This window comes from Schistocerca gregaria, chromosome X, assembly GCF_023897955.1.
Source record: "Schistocerca gregaria isolate iqSchGreg1 chromosome X, iqSchGreg1.2, whole genome shotgun sequence".
NCBI classification, from domain to species: domain Eukaryota; kingdom Metazoa; phylum Arthropoda; class Insecta; order Orthoptera; family Acrididae; genus Schistocerca; species Schistocerca gregaria.
Genome location: NC_064931.1, coordinates 381,616,377 through 381,631,321, shown reverse-complemented (window position 1 = coordinate 381,631,321; position 14,945 = coordinate 381,616,377). Strand labels below are relative to the sequence as shown.

The 14,945-nt window shown below is 41.3% G+C and overlaps 1 protein-coding gene across 1 annotated transcript in view; it reads right to left on the bottom strand.

The window, feature by feature from the left end:
• LOC126297751 (calcium-dependent secretion activator-like) overlaps positions 1–14,945 on the bottom strand; it is a 1,391,877-nt gene that overhangs the window by 1,265,812 nt on the left and 111,120 nt on the right. The window lies entirely within an intron of this gene.

Genomic DNA, 14,945 nt, shown 5'->3' with positions numbered 1-14,945 from the left:
CTATGAGAAAAAGGGGTAGAGAAGCAAGGATTCCTGACATTTGTTGAAACCTCTTAGTGGTTTTGCTGAATCGCAGTTACTTTGGAAAAAACACTTTTTTTTTGTTTCAGACGTAAATGAAAAGTAAAATATAGTAAATGGAGACTGTAGTATCAGCATTGTGATTAAAACGTGTGAGATTGCAGGGATGTTACTTTCCTTTGAGGGGTGCCATGCGCATCCCCAAGCAATCATTTGACACTTTTCTACGATCTCTGATGGACACACGTTGCTGCTTATCTATATATGTAAACGATGTGCAGAAAGCAGCGGTGCCCATGTCGTGGCTGGCAGGTTCGCATCCAGCACATGCTAAACCCCTCTGTCCTGTGCGAATCTGGCTAATGAATGACGTGCATAATGCAGCCACCTACGTTAGTGAGTTAACAAATGCATTAGAGGGAAATTGTGTATGTTTGCGTTAGCGGCCGTTGTGGTGTTTTACCTACAACGTTTCACAATTTTATCATATCAAGTGCTTAAAATCACATGCCGAAATGTTAACGAATGCGTGCACAAAGTAATTCTTGATATAAGTGACAGAATATAAGCCTGTGATTACAACTAGATGTAAATTTAAATCTAAATGCACCCTCGAATGTTGTAGTATCTGGCATGCTGTAATGGAAGCGACAAAATTACTTGCAATATTGTCGCAAGAAATCCGTAGCAGTGAAATTAAGAAGTCTAAGAGAAAGCATTCGGTCCCCTTATATAAAGTCGCACAGTTACTGGAGACATTATCATAGAACTTCACTTGCTTCAGTCGCGAGTTTATGTTTTACTGTTCTGTAAACAACAAAACCGATGATGAACTGATGTTGCAACGTAGCAGAATTTTATATTAGCTAAAACGATGAACTCTTATTTCACATAAAAGACAAATACACTGGTAACTATAACTTGTAGCGCAACGTAAGAGGTATCTAGCATACGAGAAAAACACAAAGGAAGAGAGAGAGAGAAGGAGGCAGTGGTGGGTTTACAGTTGGGTAGAGAGACCAGGAAACGGTGACACTGTAGAAAATTATTAAAAACATATAGCCACTAATTGAGATACATGAATCAGTCTTCTGGAAATATCATCATTATTCAGTAAATCACAATGAAATGTCAACTGACAGTGTAACCAAATTTTTAACGTCTTCATATTCTACGGTTATACTCTTCTGAGAATTCATTTTAGAAGGATTTGTGATTCATTATCTCAAAATATGTGCTACTTTTGTAAATTTCCACGTTTCTTTTGAGACAAAAGCAGAAATCATATCTTTTCGTACGCTCGGAGGACTGTGTGCCAGCGTGTTATTCTTTCCTGCTGCGGACGACACGTTTTATACTTGACTAGCAGTGACCCTTACCTTACAAACTCTTGAATGATTTCAGACGAGTATCTGTGAAATACTCTTCAAAAAAGGTCAACGTGGCGTATTAACGGTACAATGAGTAAAATTTTAAATACCGGTACCTTTAGACTTAAGATAATCATGTTATTCTTCTTTATATTATCAGCTGGCCACACAACGGGGATGCGAGAGTGTTATTGGGTTGTTTGGAGGAAGAGACCAAACATCGAGGTCATCGGTCTCATCGGATTAGGGAAGGACACGGAAGGGAGTCGGCCGTGCCCTTTCAGAGGAACCATCCCGGCACTTGCCTGGAGCGATTTAGGGAAATCACGGAAAACCTAAATCAGGATGGCCGGAAGCAGGATTGAACCGTCGTCCTCCCGAATGCGAGTCCAGTGCGCTAACGACTGCGCCACCCGAGAGTGTTATTCGAGCAGTTTATGTTTCTTTATATATGGCCGACAGTTGTAGCTTCCTACTTGCCTACCCTTCAAAATAAGTTAGTAATTGCTCCTATTACTATGTCCTTCACATGTCACTGTAGTTGCTGTCAGTCATCATCTAATTTGATGCGATTGACACCAACGCAGAATATTAAACAATCCGCATGAAAGAGAAAGAACCTGGTCTCCAAAATACACTCCTGGAAATGGAAAAAAGAACACATTGACACCGGTGTGTCAGACCCACCATACTTGCTCCGGACACTGCGAGAGGGCTGTACAAGCAATGATCACACGCACGGCACAGCGGACACACCAGGAACCGCGGTGTTGGCCGTCGAATGGCTCTAGCTGCGCAGAATTTGTGCACCGCCGCCGTCAGTGTCAGCCAGTTTGCCGTGGCATACGGAGCTCCATCGCAGTCTTTAACACTGGTAGCATGCCGCGACAGCGTGGACGTGAACCGTATGTGCAGTTGACGGACTTTGAGCGAGGGCGTATAGTGGGCATGCGGGAGGCCGGGTGGACGTACCGCCGAATTGCTCAACACGTGGGGCGTGAGGTCTCCACAGTACATCGATGTTGTCGCCAGTGGTCGGCGGAAGGTGCACGTGCCCGTCGACCTGGGACCGGACCGCAGCGACGCACGGATGCACGCCAAGACCGTAGGATCCTACACAGTGCCGTAGGGGACCGCACCGCCACTTTCCAGCAAATTAGGGACACTGTTGCTCCTGGGGTATCGGCGAGGACCATTCGCAACCGTCTCCATGAAGCTGGGCTACGGTCCCGCACACCGTTAGGCCGTCTTCCGCTCACGCCCCAACATCGTGCAGCCCGCCTCCAGTGGTGTCGCGACAGGCGTGAATGGAGGGACGAATGGAGACGTGTCGTCTTCAGCGATGAGAGTCGCTTCTGCCTTGGTGCCAATGATGGTCGTATGCGTGTTTGCCGCCGTGCAGGTGAGCGCCACAATCAGGACTGCATACGACCGAGGCACACAGGGCCAACACCCGGCATCATGGTGTGGGGAGCGATCTCCTACACTGGCCGTACACCTCTGGTGATCGTCGAGGGGACACTGAATAGTGCACGGTACATCCAAACCGTCATCGAACCCATCGTTCTACCATTCCTAGACCGGCAAAGGGAATTGCTGTTCCAACAGGACAATGCACGTCCGCATATATCCCGTGCCACCCAACGTGCTCTAGAAGGTGTAAGTCAACTACCGTGGCCAGCAAGATCTCCGGATCTGTCCCCCATTGAGCATGTTTGGAACTGGATGAAGCGTCGTCTCACGCGGTCTGCACGTCCAGCACGAACGCTCGTCCAACTGAGGCGCCAAGTGGAAATGGCGTGGCAATCCGTTCCACAGGACTACATCCAGCATCTCTACGATCGTCTCCATGGGAGAATAGCAGCCTGCATTGCTGCGAAAGGTGGATATACACTGTACTAGTGCCAACATTGTGCATGCTGTTGCCTGTGTCTATGTTCCTGTGGTTCTGTCAGTGTGATCATGTGATGTATCTGACGCCAGGAATGTGTCAATAAAGTTTCCCCTTCCTGGGACAATGAATTCACGGTGTTCTTATTTCAATTTCCAGGAGTGTAGTTGTGGCGTGCATGTAGATTTGCACCAAGTATTTCACAGCTACCTTTGCAATTAACGAGATGTTATTTTCAATGTTATGTTAATGTGTTTTCTTATTTTGCTCTTCAAATTGTGCTTTTCTATGTTATCGTGTGAAATATTGTGACAATAATGGCGTGTGAAAAACGTAACACTAGGCTTCAAAGTAAACTGAGAAATAATAGTGACGACGAGCGTAGCTCATCAGCACCACTGTGTAATGAATTAACAGACATTCAATGCAGTAATTTGGTAATTGTGCATAGGCAAATAGAGCGGGCGGCAAATAACAGCGTAGACAGTGAAACAATTAGCGAACAGGGAAGCATTATAGATCGATCGGTCGGCAACAGCCCGCCTCAGGAATCGGGAATGACAGGACACAATCTTGCAAATACTGCAGATTCAGGTTTTGGGTCCTCACCGTTTTCTGAAATAAGTCAAGACACATTTTCTGATTGTCAAAATGTGAATGTTGCCGGTGCAACTTCACTGCCGAAAAGCACTGAGGAACATGTTTCAGACACCAGTGCATTGTTGCTACAGTTAATGCAACAAATGGAACAAAGGCTACAAAAGTTTATTTATTTATTTATGTATTTATTTTACCTGGCAAGATTAGGGCCTTCAGGCCCTCTCTTACACCTAACCAGGCATACTCAAATTGAACGAGTTACAGTTTCTACAGAACATTAAGGACATATAACGTATTATACAATATTGATGTTAAAGAAAAAATAGAGATTATAACAGTAGTACAATGATAATTATAACTATCAAAAAACTAATTATAACAATCAAGAATGATAATAATAGTAATGACTATGTATATGAAAGTAAACATACTTTTCTTTTGTGAATGTCAGTCCTATTGTTAATTGGGAATTTTCTTGTTATGTTCTTGCAGCTTGTGAGTTATTCTCATCGAGCAGAGACATAAGACGATCGAATGGGGTGAAAGAGATATATAAGAGGTGGATAGGTTAGAGGAAGATATATAGAATGGTAAAATTCGAAGCTGTGATGGAGAGGAGAAAGAGAGATGAGAGTGGCACAACAATGGTGGCTATACCGTCCCCAATATGTAAGTTTTGAGTTCCCTCTTGAATGTTGAGTGATTCTGGATAAGACGCAGATCACAGGGGAGCGCGTTCCATAGTTGTACGGCTGGATGGAGAATGACACGGAGAAAGATTTTGTGTTATTGAAAGGTACAGCCAAGATGCTAGACGTATCCGATCTGGTATTGCGATTGTAGAATGATGATAGGTGTTTAATGTGAGAAGATAAGTATTGGGGGCACCAGTGGCTAAGAAATCGATGAAGTAAGCACATCGAGTGGAGATCGCGTGCCTTATGTGGGCGTATCCAACCTAGCTGGGGGTATGAAGGACTGATATGATCATACAACCGAATATTGCACACGTATCTAACGCAAGCATTCATCACTAGCTCGAGCCATCTAGAATTTTCACTATTTGTGCCGTGTTGAACTACGTCACAGTAGTAAAGATTAGGCAAGACTAGAGCTTGGACTAATTGTTGTTTAACATGGGTTGGAAATATTTTTCTAAATTTTTGAATTGCATGTAGGGAGGAGAACGATTTCCGGCAAGCTGTGACTATTTGTTCTTCCCAGTTTAGGTGTTCATCCAAGATTATTCCAAGGTCTTTTACTGTTTTTTGGTATGGTAGTTGGGTACCATTGAGGAGTATTTGAGGGACTGTTTCGCGAAAGTACCGGCTGATTAACTTTGGATGAGATATAAATATGACCTGGGATTTCTTGGGGTTTAGTTTCAGACCTAGGTTCTGTATCCATCGAGAAACAGTAAAGATCTGCGTTCATACTCGCTACTGCGCCAGCAATGTTTTTGGGGTTTGCACTTATGTACAGTTGGATGTCGTCGGCATAAAGATGGTAGTTGCAGGAGTGAATCACTGAAGAAGTATCATTAATGTACAGTGAGAAGAGTAGTGGACCAAGGACGGAGCCTTGGGGAACTCCAGAGCGCACGCTTTTCCATTATGACTTTTCCGACCCACAAATGACTTGTTGATTTCTGTTTTTGCGGTAGCTGTCGAACCAGTGTATTGCGCTGTTTGAGAAATTCAGCTGTTTCATTTTAATTAGTAATATATCGAAGTCAACTGTGTCAAAAGCCTTGCTAAAGTCAAGCAGTGTTAGGATAGTAGCTTCACGTCTGTCCATAGTATGTTTAATGTCATCAGTTACTTTGATTAATGCAGTTGCTGTACTATGGTGGTTTCGAAAGCCTGACTGATATTCATCATGGATGTTATGAGTTTTGAGGTAATCCGTCAGCTGCTCATGGACGATGTATTCTAGGGCTTTAGATATTGCAGGTAGTATGAGAAGGAATCGTTTAATTCTTCTGCACACGCTTGACAAACAGCGTCAGATCTTCGCTTCCCTATACCGAAAGTGCGCAGCTTTTTCCACAGTGCAGCAGGTTTTGATATGCCGCATACGACAGAGTGGGCATGTCTAATTTTGGCATTCCTCACGCTTTGCTTGGTTCTGTTTCGGAGTTTCCTATAAACTTCGAACGCCTCGGGAGTTGTGTTACGCTTGAAGGCCCGATGTGCAGTATCACGTTTATTCATTAACTGGCGTAATGCAGTGGTGAGCCACGGAGCGGGAGCTCTCTTTACCTTGACAGTGCGTTGAGGAGCATGTTTATCATACAGTGCAATAATTTGGCGACATAATTCCCGAATTTTTCCGTCTAAAGTCGGTTCATTGCTTAAATCATGCCAAGGGATGTCTGAGCAATCCTTTTGAAGAGCGTCATGGTTAACATTTTTTAAGTTTCTGTAGGTTACCAGGTGAGATTTTTCTTTGGTAGTATGCATTGAGTAATTTAAGAATATCACGTCATGAGCAGAGAGTCCCGGAGCGGATGTCTGATTAACGCGGATTATTTTATCTGGTCGCTTTGTTGCTATTATATCTATGAGTGTGTGGCTGTGTGGCGCGTGATGAGTTGGGTCCAGCGGTGCTAAACTCATATCATTGGAGTGGAACAGTCGCCTTAGATTTTCTGCAGAGGGAGATTTTAACTGCAACTCGATGTTTGTGTCGCTCATAATGATTATGTGTTCATACTGTGTCACGAGTGAGGACAGGGCAGACTGAAAGGAGGACATGGCACCGACGTTTGGAGGTTTATAGATTACTCCAATTAGAAGTTTCTGATTTGATGTATGTATTTCGAAAAACATGAACTCTGCTTCTCCTTCGCCCTTTGCATCCGATGTGCATAGTACAGTAGGTGACAGATCGGAGCGAACATAAGCACCCACACCACCCCCGCGCCGTGTTTCACGATCTGCCCTTAGGAGAGAGTAACCAGTGATTCGGATAGCTTCGGAAGAAATGTTTGGTTTCAACCAAGTTTCAGAGACGAGGATAATATGGAACAGCGATTGGCAGAACAGGTCACAGAACTCGTCGAAGTGAGCCGTTAGCGACTGCACGTTCGCGTGGGCCACAAAGAGCCCGCCGCCGGAACCGGTCCGTCCCATTGTGGCCGCCTGTAGGACCGAGCGCGCTCCGTTTACCTGCTGGCCGGAAGAGGGACAAAAGCTGGATTTCGCGAGGGAAGACATATTTACAGGTGTGTCCAAGGTCGTGACTGACTCAAGCGTCTGTTGACTAAAGGTGAAAAACAGGCTGGAAGTATCGGAGAAGGGAGCGAAAAGAATGATAGAGAAAGTGGCACTAGTGGTTACGAAAAAGATAATAGTAGTAGTAGTAGTAGTGGTAGTGGCGAGGATGAAAATAACAGATATAGAAAGGCGGTTGAAAGGAGATTCCTGTTAACAGAGAATGTTAATTCCCGTTTGACTGACAATTAGACACAATGGAACAAAATCTTCAAAAGTTAGACTCAGTGGAACATACGCTTGAACAAACACGTGAAGATTTAACTACTGAGTTACATAAAATCGAATCGAAATGTCAAAAAGTCTGTAATGACGTAAAAACACAATTTTTGAGCATTTCCAACCTATTTTTCCGCGGCATGAAAATACATTACAGAATCACGAATTAGCCATAAAAGAACTGCAAAATATTGTTCATGAAAATCATGAGACCTTGCAAGCTAAAATGGACTCAGTTGCATCTACCGATTCGGTTACGCAACTTCCAAAAACTCAGGAAAACTTAAAGGACACAGTAAATTCGATTTCAACACAAATGGACACTCTGAAATTTGGTTCAGAAAAACACACTGAGGAAATAAGTACACTATCGGAGAAAGTAGCCGAACTTTCGGATCAGTTCACTAACTTATCTGCAAAGGTAGATGATCTGAATGACACAACACCTGTAGCCATCACTGACACAGAAGAGTATGAACAAATTAAGAAATTCAAACAAAATCAGAATCAAATTAATACGCAACACAAAAGAGTAATCCGGGAGATCAGTTGGCACAAGTAATACAAAAATTACATATTTCAGAGGACACTCGTGCTCCAACACTGGAAGAGGGACTTAGAAATACGGAAAAGCCACAAAATAATAACACAGGCCATTTCGGAAATTATGAAAGAAATTGGCAAGGTGCACCGAATTTTGAGATGGAACCGCCGACACGACGTAACAATGACCAATATGCGACTCGCCGACACGATGATTTTGACTATTAGCTGTTCTTTACTACATATAAATTCAAAACATTAATAATTCTGGCAACGACATTCATCCACAAGCGTGGCTCCATCAATTCTCTCATTGTTTTTCTCCCAACTGGTCATTAGTGCACAATTAGAATTTATGTGTGGCTACTTAGAGAATGGACCAGCTGTAAGAATGCGATCGGTCATTCACGATTGTCACAGTGAAGGAGAATTTTATCATGCCTTCCTCTCAGCATATTGGTCTCAAGCTACAGAAGACCGAGTAAAACATAGCATCATAATGATGAAACATTTCGAACAATCTGAATTTTCCAGTCTTGTGAAATATTTCGAAGAGTTGTTGCACAAGAATCAATATCTTTCAAACCCATACACTCCCTCAGAACTCATCCGCATTTGCTTAATCAAATTGCCTGAACATTTACAACATATTATTTTGGCAGGACGTTGCAAAGACGAAATTGAAGCTTTTTAGCTACTGTTACAAGAACTGGAAATTGACAATGATAATCGCGGGACGCGAAAACAGGAACACAACAATTACAAGTCACATCCGTCACAATTCTGCGACGAAAGCAATAATAACTGGACACGACAAGGCTATTCTCACAACGCAAATCGTGAACAAAACAGACACCACCCATATGACAACCACTGGCAGAGTATTAGTTACGGAGAAAGATCGCATTTCCGTAGTAATGAATATGACAGAGACAATCATAGAAACAGATAATATGGCAATTATCACGGCTGAGAGAATAACTTCAGACGCAACGGTCCACCGTGCAGTGATAACTCAGGGAGAAATTCTCCAGCACTTAACCGACAAAAAAGAAACTATGTAAACTACCGACCAAACGACAGACCTGATTTTCATCAGAACTGGCGGGAGGTAAGTACAGGGCAGGGCCCTCTCGACAAGGTTAATTTGCAAAAGTTGTTGTTGTTGTTGTCTTCAGTCCTGAGACTGGTTTGATGCAGCTCTCCATGCTACTCTATCCTGTGCAAGCTGCTTCATCTCCCAGTACCTACTGCAACCTACATCCTTCTGAATCTGCTTTGTGTACTCATCTCTCGGTCTCCCTCTACGATTTTTACCCTCCACGCTGCCCTCCAATGCTAAATTTGTGATCCCTTGATGCCTCAAAACATGTCCTACCAACCGATCCCTTCTTCTAGTCAAGTTGTGCCACAACTTCTCTTCTCCCCAATCCTATTCAATACCTCCTCATTAGTTACGTGCTCTATCCACCTTATCTTCAGTATTCTTCTGTAGCACCACATTTCGAAAGCTTCTATTCTCTTCTTGTCCAGACTAGTTATCGTCCATGTTTCACTTCCATACATGGCTACACTCCAAACAAATACTTTCAGAAACGACTTCCTAATACATAAATCTATATTCGATGTTAACAAATTTCTCTTCTTCAGAAACGCTTTCCTTGCCATTGCCAGTCTACATTTTATATCCTCTCTACTTCGACCATCATCAGTTATTTTACTTCCTAAATAGCAAAACTCCTTTACTACTTTAAGTGTCTCATTTCCTAATCTAATTCCCTCAGCATCACCCGATTTAATTTGACTACATTCCATTATCCTCGTTTTGCTTTTGTTAATGTTCATCTTATATCCTCCTTTCAAGACACTGTCCATTCCGTTCAACTGCACTTCCAAGTCCTTTGCCGTCTCTGACAGAATTACAATGTCATCGGCGAACCTCAAAGTTTTTACTTCGTCTCCATGAATTTTAATACCTACTCCAAATTTTTCTTTTGTTTCCTTTACTGCTTGCTCAATATACAGATTGAATAACATCGGGGAGAGGCTACATCCCTGTCTCACTCCTTTCCCAACCACTGCTTCCCATGACCCTCGACTCTTATGACTGCCATCTGGTTTCTGTACAAATTATAAATAGCCTTTCGCTCCCTGTATCTTACCCCTGCCACCTTTAGAATTTGAAAAAGAGTATTCCAGTCAACATTGTCAAAAGCTTTCTCTAAGTATACAAATGCTAGAAACGTAGGTTTGCCTTTTCTTAATCTTTCTTCTAAGATAAGTCGTAAGGTCAGTATTGCCTCACGTGTCCCAACATTTCGACGGAATCCAAACTGATCCTCCCCGAGGTCCGCATCTACCAGTTTTTCCATTCGTCTGTAAAGAATTCGCGTTAGTATTTTGCAGCCGTGGCTTATTAAACTGATAGTTCGGTAATTTTCACATCTGTCAGCACCTGCTTTCTTTGGGATTGGAATTATTATATTCTTCTTGAAGTCTAAGGGTATTTCGCCTGTCTCATACATCTTGCTCACCAGCTGGTAGAGTTTTGTCAGGACTGGTTGTCCCAAGGCTGTCAGTAGTTCTAATGGAATGTTGTCTACTCCGGGGGCCTTGTTTCGACTCAGGTCTTTCAGTGCTCTGTCAAACTCTTCACGCAGTATCGTATCTCCCATTTCGTCTTCATCTACATCCTCTTCTATTTCCATAATATTGTCCTCAAGTACATCGCCCTTGTATAAACCTTCAATATACTCCTTCCACCTTTCTGCCTTCCCTTCTTTGCTTAGAACTGGGCTGCCATCTGAGCTCTTGATATTCATACACGTGGTTCTCTTCTCTCCAAAGGTCTCTTTAATTTTCCTGTAGGCAGTATCTATCTTACCCCTAGTGAGATAAGCTTCTACATCCTTACATTTGTCCTCTAGCCATCCCTGTTTAGCCATTTTGCACTTCCTGTCGATCTCATTTTTGAGACGTTTGTATTCCTTTTTGCCTGCTTCATTTACTGCATTTTTATATTTTCTCCTTTCATCAATTAAATTCAATATTTCTTCTGTTACCCAAGGATTTCTAGCAGCCCTCGTCTTTGTACCTACTTTATCCTCTGCTGCCTTCACTACTACATCCCTCAGAGCTACCCATTCTTCTTCTACTGTATTTCTTTCCCCTATTCCTGTCAATTGTTCCCTTATGCTCTCCCTGAAACTCTGTACAACCTCTGGTTCTTTCAGTTTACCCAGGTCCCATCTCCTTAATTTCCCACATTTTTGCAGTTTCTTCAGTTTTAATCTACAGGTCATAACCAATAGATTGTGGTCGGAGTCCACATCTGCCCCTGGAAATGTCTTACAACTTAAAACCTGGTTCCTAAATCTCTGTCTTACCATTATATAATCTATCTGATACCTTTTGGTATCTCCAGGGTTCTTCCACGTATACAACCTTCTTTCATGATTCTTAAACCAAGTGTTAGCTATGATTAAGTTGTGCTCTGTGCAAAATTCTACTAGGCGGCTTCCTCTTTCATTTCTTAGCCCCAATCCATATTCACCTACTATGTTTCCTTCTCTCCCTTTTCCTACACTCGAATTCCAGTCACCCATTACTATTAAATTTTCGTCTCCCTTCACTATCTGAATAATTTCTTTTATTTCATCATACATTTCTTCAATTTCTTCATCATCTGCAGAGCTAGTTGGCATATAAACTTGTACTACTGTAGTAGGTGTGGGCTTCGTATCTATCTTGGCCACAATAATGCGTTCACTATGCTGTTTGTAGTAGCTTACCCGCATTCCTATTTTCCTATTCATTATTAAACCTACTCCTGCATTACCCCTATTTGATTTTGTGTTTATAACCCTGTAGTCACCTGACCAGAAGTCTTGTTCCTCCTGCCACCGAACTTCACTAATTCCCACTATATCTAACTTTAACCTATCCATTTCCCTTTTTAAATTTTCTAACCTACCTGCCCGATTAAGGGATCTGACATTCCACGCTCCGATCCGTAGAACGCCAGTTTTCTTTCTCCTGATAACGACATCCTCCTGAGTAGTCCCCGCCCGGAGATCCGAATGGGGGACTATTTTACCTCCGGAATATTTTACCCAAGAGGATGCCATCATCATTTTATCATACAGTAAAGCTGCATGTTAGGTCTCCTAATCCCAGTAACGACGCGCGCCAAGAAAGAAACAGACAATGACTCGCACTGCAGGCAGCCACGTACGCCGGCTGGCTCAGAGAAAAGTAACATAGACGCTAACCTTGGGAAAAATTTTAGCATTCCTGACCGACGTATACAACATAATTGCTTTGAAGTTTAAACTCTGCGCACTAGGAAGAGTAAAAGATTGTACCACATTTCACATGTAAAACCGTTTATTGAGAGATAATCTGCTTTTTAACTTAGTCTTTGCTATAAGTACTCGTTGTCACACTTACGAACTGTTAACATGCAACTATGTTTTAAAGTTAACTATCCAGTCTAGAACCTAGAGAACATATTTAGACAAGTAATTACAAATGCATTGTTATAGTGAACAGAAGACACAGTGTTATTGTGTGTGTACATTCTTGCTTGTTAGTTGTACGATTACGTAACGACTATCAGGCTTACATACTTAGGACATATACTGGTACTGCTAATGAGATTTTAATGCAACATTTTGGTTTACTTGAAAATACATTCTGGATTTAAAGTACTTTCTGTGAGATACCAGATGACACAGTGGTTAGTTTATGTGACAGGTACACGATTTTATCACGACGCTACTAATGTGACACAATTTACATTCTTCCTTTTGCGGTGTATCTGTTTTATATTTGCACAGTTTTTCTGAATTATTCTGGTAAGTAAATCATGTTTTAGTAGTAACTTTTGTAGTATAGCTACAATGAGACAGCCTTTTCCGTAGCACAACAATACGTTACAGCACAGTACTTCATCACGGCAATAAGCGTAATAACTAAGATATCTATACGCAAAGCAATTCACTTTTGTTTATCACAAGGGAAGTACATTGACTTCAGCAGAACTTTGCTTACAAAGGACGATAACTACGACACTTCCATAGAATTATCTTACAACAAGACGCACATTTAGCGCTACAGGACACGCATTTGAGTGATTAATTTTGTACTTGAACCATTTATTTTTCAAGATTTTTGAATTACAAAGGTTTTCCGTGATACATTCCATTCCATTGCTATAATCTGTAACACCTGAGGGTATAATTACATTAATCCTCAGGGGGGTACACGCTTACTTTGTGTACCATGTGTTTGGCAAGTACAAGGAGCCCTAGCTAATGTGGTATTTGCTTATACAACTTTACACATCTGTACCATATTCCTCTAACACAGAATTACACAGCTATCTGATCATTTAACAGAGAAAGAAACTTTTTTTTTACTATGTCAATAACAGATGTTTACATAGTTACATAGTTGGATAACTTCACACTTATGAAATTGTATTTGTCTGTACTTTGTGAACTGTTCATATTTTTTCGGATCCATTGTGATGCTATGAGAACTTTGAATGTCGTATTTGGTATGGGATCATGATTTTTAAAGTCCGTTTGAGGTAAATGACACTATTGAATTGAGCAGAGAATTTTTTTAGGTTTCGAAATTATTGCAGAAAGCTACGACGTTTTTGAGATTTGGCTCAGGTGTTATGGTGTTATTATTACGACGACGATGTGTGTTATGCTTTTGAGGTATGTTTATGATCAATAAGCTGATGCTATATCAGGAATTTGATTATGCTCTGTATTTATGATGAAATATTGAAGTGTCGCCGCAAGATTGACGTGTCGACGAATATGTACATGTGTAATAAGGTAAGGAATAAGGAGTAGTGGTTAGGGACTCTGATTTATAAAAAGGATGTTGGAAACCAAGAATCGTACTTTAAGAGTTAGGAAATGTGTGTATATGTGTGAATGTATCACAACGCCGCAGAAAAATTTTTTGGACACTGTTATATTTACAGAATTTTGTTTCTACACATTTGCAACGCAAATTCTCGACCTGTGGAATTTTTTATATGAGGCTGTCACTGTAGTGCCATCTGGTGTCGTAAATATTTCGGTAAGAAAGTTAAGTGCCCTTCACGTAATGCGTCGTGGGCACCCAGCTGCGCGACAGTCGCCTGGAAAATTTTCATTAGTGTGTGCCTTTCAGAGGCACAGGTGGAGAAAAAAGGGGGCCATTATCCTCGCTATTGACATTTCTTTGTAGAAAGCATCGCAAATACAACACGCTCAAACTTGAAAACATATGATTATACTGTGTAGCTCTTAATTTATGATATTTACTGAAATGCCTAATGAAATTATGAGAAACATTTTACATCTATTGTCTTTCTAGTTGAGAGTTTGCTCATTTTGTTTAATATCTAGTTTCTAGCTGCACTGCAGCATTGGTTAAAATAAAATTTAATAGATGTAATAATATCATTATTTTCTGTCTACAGACCCAATAAAGAATAGGTTTGTGATGCACTTTCTTAGAAAAGAGAGCACAAATAATCATTTCCCTTCACAGGAACTGTATAAATAATTTTTTTACGGTTTGGTAACTTGTCTGCTAGAGTTAGTTCTCAGGATGCATCACTCTAGTGTTAAGATGTGACATAGGTATTAAACATGGCCATTTTTACTGTAAAATTTTTTTTGCTTGAGCTTTGTCATGTTTAGGTTAAGTTATTGCATTTGCTGCTGCTGTTTGCCAGACGTAGTGTTACTGAATTTGACTTTGTATTACTCTGTTAAGGCAGTTTTACTACAGATTTATTTTTCTTGTTTGCTGTGCATTGCCTTATATTAGTTGTAATATTGCATTTGCTTGGCTAATTTATGCTGCTTGCTTTGCCAATTTGCATTTTTTATCATTGCTATTTGTGTTAATTGTTTTGCACTGCTGCATTACCTCGTCCCTTGGTTTATCATCTGAGCTCAGTAGATTTAAGTTAGCTTAAGATGGGGTAGGCTGTATAAGAGAACAAGTTGTGAT